The sequence below is a fragment of the Paramormyrops kingsleyae genome, chromosome 9 (assembly GCF_048594095.1).
Source record: "Paramormyrops kingsleyae isolate MSU_618 chromosome 9, PKINGS_0.4, whole genome shotgun sequence".
Lineage (NCBI taxonomy): Eukaryota > Metazoa > Chordata > Actinopteri > Osteoglossiformes > Mormyridae > Paramormyrops > Paramormyrops kingsleyae.
Genome location: NC_132805.1, coordinates 19607942 through 19613795, shown reverse-complemented (window position 1 = coordinate 19613795; position 5854 = coordinate 19607942). Strand labels below are relative to the sequence as shown.

The 5854-nt window shown below is 41.0% G+C and overlaps 1 non-coding gene across 1 annotated transcript; it reads right to left on the bottom strand.

Annotated features, from left to right (window-relative positions):
* Positions 1-1014: 1014 nt before the first annotated feature.
* On the bottom strand, positions 1015-1097 carry trnal-uaa (transfer RNA leucine (anticodon UAA)). Its single transcript has one exon. It is a non-coding gene; the product is annotated as a tRNA-Leu (tRNA).
* Between the last annotated feature and the right edge of the window lie 4757 nt (positions 1098-5854).

The following is a 5854-nucleotide window of genomic DNA, read 5'->3' as shown; positions in this document are numbered from 1 at the left end:
TAGAATAGTATGTAAAAATTGCCATCCAATCACATTTTGACAGACGTTGTTCAGCGTTTACACACCAGCCAGAGTCTGCTCAAACTTGTGCATATCCCAGAAATCACTAATTGCCCCATCTACAGCACACTCATAATCTTTCCCTTCAACATCACGTTTCAGCTCGCGTAATTTTTCCCGTACATTAATTTCGGTTTTAAGTTCAGAAATTACTGCCTCGACTGCACCTTGGACTTTGACAGGTAGGGGGTGAGGGTGAAACATCGCGACTGCTTTTGTGATAATATATTTAAACCATGGTCTATACAGTTTTTTCATCAGCTTTTCAAAATTGTTACAGAAATAAAACGTTTCAGGTTCATAGAGGCACGTGTGCCTCCGCTGGCTCGGGTGATTCACAGAACAGCCGATACAGTTCACCTTCAAGTCATCTTCGATGATCAGATCCAGAATACAGGCCAGTGACCCTTTGATTATCTTCATGGCAGCTTCGGTGATGCTCCCATCCACAGCATCTTCAGATAATGACAGTCCCGCAAAACGATCGCTGAGCTCATCCATCATCGGCAAAGGGGGCCTCGATGTGTCCATTAGGTTGGAGGTCGCTGTTGTGATCCCGGCCACACAGCCCAGGTCGGGCTAGAAGGAGGTGGTGGCGGCAGGGGCCACTGCTGCAAGATCTGAGGACGCGGTGGCGGCAGGGGCCACTGCTGCAAGATCTGAGGAAGCGGTGGCGGGGCCTCCAGTCGCAGCCCAAAACCTGATGCCCGAGGCCATGATGGGAATCGCAGGCCAGAAGGCGGTGAAGGCTCCAGTAGGTTGGCTTCAGGAGATGTCAGTTCGCTTGCCATTGCTTGCTGATGGTGTCGTCGTCAAACTCATTGCAAGCTCTGTCTGTATGAGATCGGAAACATTTTGTCTGTCGGTCTCCATTTTTGCCACCGATTTGACAGCGACGCTGCTATTTTAAGTGTCTCTACGTGGAGAGCGAGAGAGAGAGCCCAGATAAGGGTTTACCTGGGGTGGGGTTCGAACCCACGTGGACATACATCCGTTGGAGCTTAAGTCCAACGCCTTAACCACTTGGCCACCCTGGTGAACATGGCACATGTACATACATTTTGTCTATTTAAAAAATACTATTACAAATCGACATTTATTTAATTTAGAAATATATTATTTATACTATTTACAAATAAGTCAGATTAACAAATAGAGTTAATGCGCATTCTGTCAGGATGGTGGCGTGCTCACACAATTAACCCTATGGAGTGAACCAGGGGCCCCTTGCATGGGGGGGCATTTCTTCCCTCTTTGGAATAATTACCTTATAACTTCAGATATAAAAGTCACAGACACATGCCTGATACCTAAAATCAAAGTTGACCCCTTTACAATTGATTGTAGGAAGTTCAATAACGAAATTAATAACCTGTGTATAATTTATGGACATGCGAATATAACAAAAACAGCTGGAAAAATACAAAATCTGTCTTTGTGTCTTGGATTTTTGTAAATATTTCAAAAACTACATGATGGAATAGGTCCAATTTTAAAAATCTGGTTCCCAAACTTGTTTTCTACATGTGTGCCCAATTTCATATCATTTGATGCAGCCCAACAGGTTTTACGGAGGAAAGAGCAAATGGTGCAACTGGGAGCCTTTCCTATCCAAAACCTAACCTAAACTAATCTGAAACCTATCTAAAATGGCAATAGTGTAACTAGCAGTGTTTTTTGGGGTAGCAACTTTCTTTCTAAATGCATTACCACTTATAGGTCATAAGTAACAATTTGTCACACATCATCACCACACATTTGTAGGAAAATCTATATTTTATTCACACGACTTGTGCCAAACCTATCCAAAACCTATCCAAAACTTATCCAAACTGGCCACAGTGTAACTAGCAGTGTTTTTTGGGGTAGCGTCTTTCTTTCTAAATGCATTACCACTTATGGGTCATAAGTAACATTTTGTCACACAACATCACCACACATTTGTAGGAAAATCTATATTTTATTCACACGACTTGTGCCAAACCTATCCAAAATGGCCGCAGTGTAACTAGCAGTGTTTTGGGATAGCGTCTTTCTTTCTAAATGCATTACCACTTATGGGTCATAAGAAACATTTTGTTTCTAACCCTAACCCTGCATAACTGTGCCCAAACAAAGCCCGACAAGTGCCCCGCATAACTGTGCCCAAACAAAGCCCGACAAGTGCCCCGCATAACTGTGCCCAAACAAAGCCCGACAAGTGCCCCGCATAACTTTGCCCAAACAAAGCCGACAAGTGCCCCGCATAACTTTGCCCAAACAAAGCCGACAAGTACCGTACATAATGTTGCCTAAACAAAGCCGACAAGTACTGTACATAACTTTGCTCAAACAAGGCCGACAAGTGCCCCGCATAACTTTGCCCAAACAAAGCCCCGCGTAACTTTGCCCAAGTGAAAGCCAAAAGCGCTGCATTACTTTGCACACTTCAAAGCTTGACAAAGGCGATGCGGAACTTTTCCCAATGTACCACAATACAAGAGTTACCAAAGCAAATGTTAATTGTAATTTGCTGAATCACGGAATTATAAAAATCTATAGAATAAAAGAGTAAATTTAAACTGTAAATAAATGTACTTATGTCAAGCGTTGCATCCTCTCCGCGCAAAAAAGCGGCGTCCTCCATCGAATCAATGGATAAAAGCGACACTTTCTTCCCCCGAACCACTCTTCAAAATCATCTTCTGTGCTTTCTCAACAGTGAAAGTCATCCGAGCCATTTTTCTTCAGTCAAAAAAGTTGTTATCCGAAAATAACTGGGTAAACTCACGGAGACTACGTGCGCAATGCGTAATCGAGACACTCCCACAAATACTGCACCTACAGAGAATAAGTTGCGCATTCATGTCCCCAGCGCGAAAAACAATGCCCAATCAGCACATCCCATACCATTTTGCAAACCTTAGACACATCCACATATTGGATGAAGCAAATGACACTGTAATTTGATGTTCATGTAAAAAGTTTATGATGGTGAAACATAACCATGGCACAAAAATTGTCCAAATTTTCAATAACAAAAAAAATGACGTTCAATAAAAGAAACAAATGTATCAAATCAACCAAAAACGGCTTGTTACACTACAAAAAACCTTTCAGATAATATCTGTAGAAAGTTGCGCAATTTTTGTGCCATGGTTTTTTTGTAACAAGTAAAAATAAAATGACCATGGTAGCCATCTTTAAATGGGTCTAGTGTCAGGAAGTAAAATATAAGTGTTAATAAAATGAAAACTAAGCACTTCAAACTATTTCTTTCACGGCCAATAATTCATAAACCGTCACAGTATTAAGACAAAACACGCATTTTTCCATAAATATGACTGTAATGCTCTCAAATAGCTTGCTCACTCATCGCGGCAAAATGTCAGTCGGCATTCTGTACATTCGTGCAATGTTTTTTATCTTCGGAGTTTTAGAAGAAAACCAATGAATAAAATGACAAAGTTACCCTCGTTTGAAAGCTTGATCTCTTATGTACATAAATCAATTACTGTAATCCTTCATTGTCAAGTATTTTTTCAGATATATGCTCTGCTTCCCTGCTAGCACATTATTTTTTACGCACTGAACCTTTGCCCATGGTTATGTTTCACCATAATAAACTTTTTACATGAACATCAAATTACAGTGTCATTTGCTTCATCCAATAGAGGTGTGTCTAAGGTTTGCAAAATGGTATGGGATGTGCTGATTGGGCATTGTTTTTCGCGCTGGGGACATGAATGCGCAACTTATTCTCTGCAGGTGCAGTAATTGTGGGAGTGTCTCGAGTACGCATTACGCACGTAGTCTCCGTGAGTTTACCCAGTTATTTTCGGACAACAACTTTTTTGACTGAAGAAAAATGGCTCGGATGACTTTCACTGTTGAGAAAGCACAGAAGATGATTTTGAAGAGTGGTTCGGGGGAAGAAAGTGTCGCTTTTATCCATTGATTCGATGGAGGAGGACGCTTTTTTGCGCGGAGAGGATGCAACGCTCGACATAAGTACATTTATTTACAGTTTACATTTTACTGTTTTATTCTATAGATTTTTATAATTCCGTGATTCAGCAAATTACAATTAACATTTGCTTTGGTAACACTTGTATTGTGGTACATTGGGAAAAGTTCCGCATCGCCTTTGTCAAGCTTTGAAGTGTGCAAAGTAATGCAGCGCTTTTGGCTTTCACTTGGGCAAAGTTACGCGGGGCTTTGTTTGGGCAAAGTTATGTACAGTACTTGTCGGCTTTGTTTGGGCAACATTATGTACGGTACTTGTCGGCTTTGTTTGGGCAAAGTTATGCGGGGCACTAGTCGGCTTTGTTTGGGCAAAGTTATGCGGGGCACTTGGGCTTTGTTTGGGCACAGTTATGCGGGGCACTTGTCGGGCTTTGTTTGGGCACAGTTATGCGGGGCACTTGTCGGGCTTTGTTTGGGCACAGTTATGCAGGGTTAGGGTTAGAAACAAAATGTTTCTTATGACCCATAAGTGGTAATGCATTTAGAAAGAAAGACGCTATCCCAAAACACTGCTAGTTACACTGCGGCCATTTTGGATAGGTTTTGGATAGGTTTGGCACAAGACGTGTGAATAAAATATAGATTTTCCTATAAATGTGTGGTGATGTTGTGTGACAAAATGTTACTTATGACCCATAAGTGGTAATGCATTTCGAAAGAAAGACGCTACCCCAAAAAACACTGCTAGTTACACTGTGGCCAGTTTGGATAGGTTTTGGATAGATTTGGCACAAGACGTGTGAATAAAATATAGCTTTTCCTACAAATGTGTGGTGATGATGTGTGACAAATTGTTATTTATGGCCTATAAGTGGTAATGCATTTAGAAAGAAAGACGCTACCCCAAAAAACACTGCTAGTTACACTATTGCCATTTTGGATAGGTTTCAGATTAGTTTAGGTTAGGTTTTGGATAGGAAAGGCTCCCAGTTGCACCATTTGCTCTTTCCTCCGTAAAACCTGTTGGGCTGCATCAAATGATATGAAATTGGGCACACATGTAGAAAACAAGTTTGGGAACCAGATTTTTAAAATTGGACCTATTCCATCATGTAGTTTTTGAAATATTTACAAAAATCCAAGACACAAAGACAGATTTTGTATTTTTCCAGCTCTTTTTGTTATATTCGCATGTCCGTAAATTATACACAGGTTATTCATTTCGTTATTGGACTTCCTACAATCAATTGTAAAGGGATCAACTTCGATTTTAGGTATCAGGCATGTGTCTGTGACTTTTATATCTGAAGTTATAAGGTAATTATTCCAAAGAGGGAAGAAATGCCCCCCCATGCAAGGGGCCCCTGGTTCACTCCATAGAGTTAAATATGGTGGCTTGTATATCATCTCTGGTCCTGTGTGCGCAGAGATTACATGTTCTTACTGTATCTGTGGTGGATTTGCATCTCGTCTCTGGTTCTGTTTGTGCAGATCATACATGTTCTTCCTGTGTCTGTGCTGGATTTGTACCATTTCTCTGTTCTGTGTGTGCAGAGCTTACATGTTCTTCCTGTATCTGTGCTGGATTTGTACCATGTCTCTGGTTCTGTGTATGTAGAGTTTATATGTTCTTCTTGTATCTGTGCTAGATTTGTACCATGTCTCTGTTCTGTGTGTGCAGAGCTCACATATTCTTCCTGTATCTGTGGTGGGTTTCTTCCATGGTCTCTTGTTTCCTCCCATGGACAAGATTATGAAGAATCAATGATTGACAGAAGTTTGACTGTATTTGTTACTGTGTTGCAGGCAACAAACCACAAAAAACTTTTCCCTGACTGTCAGCCATGTG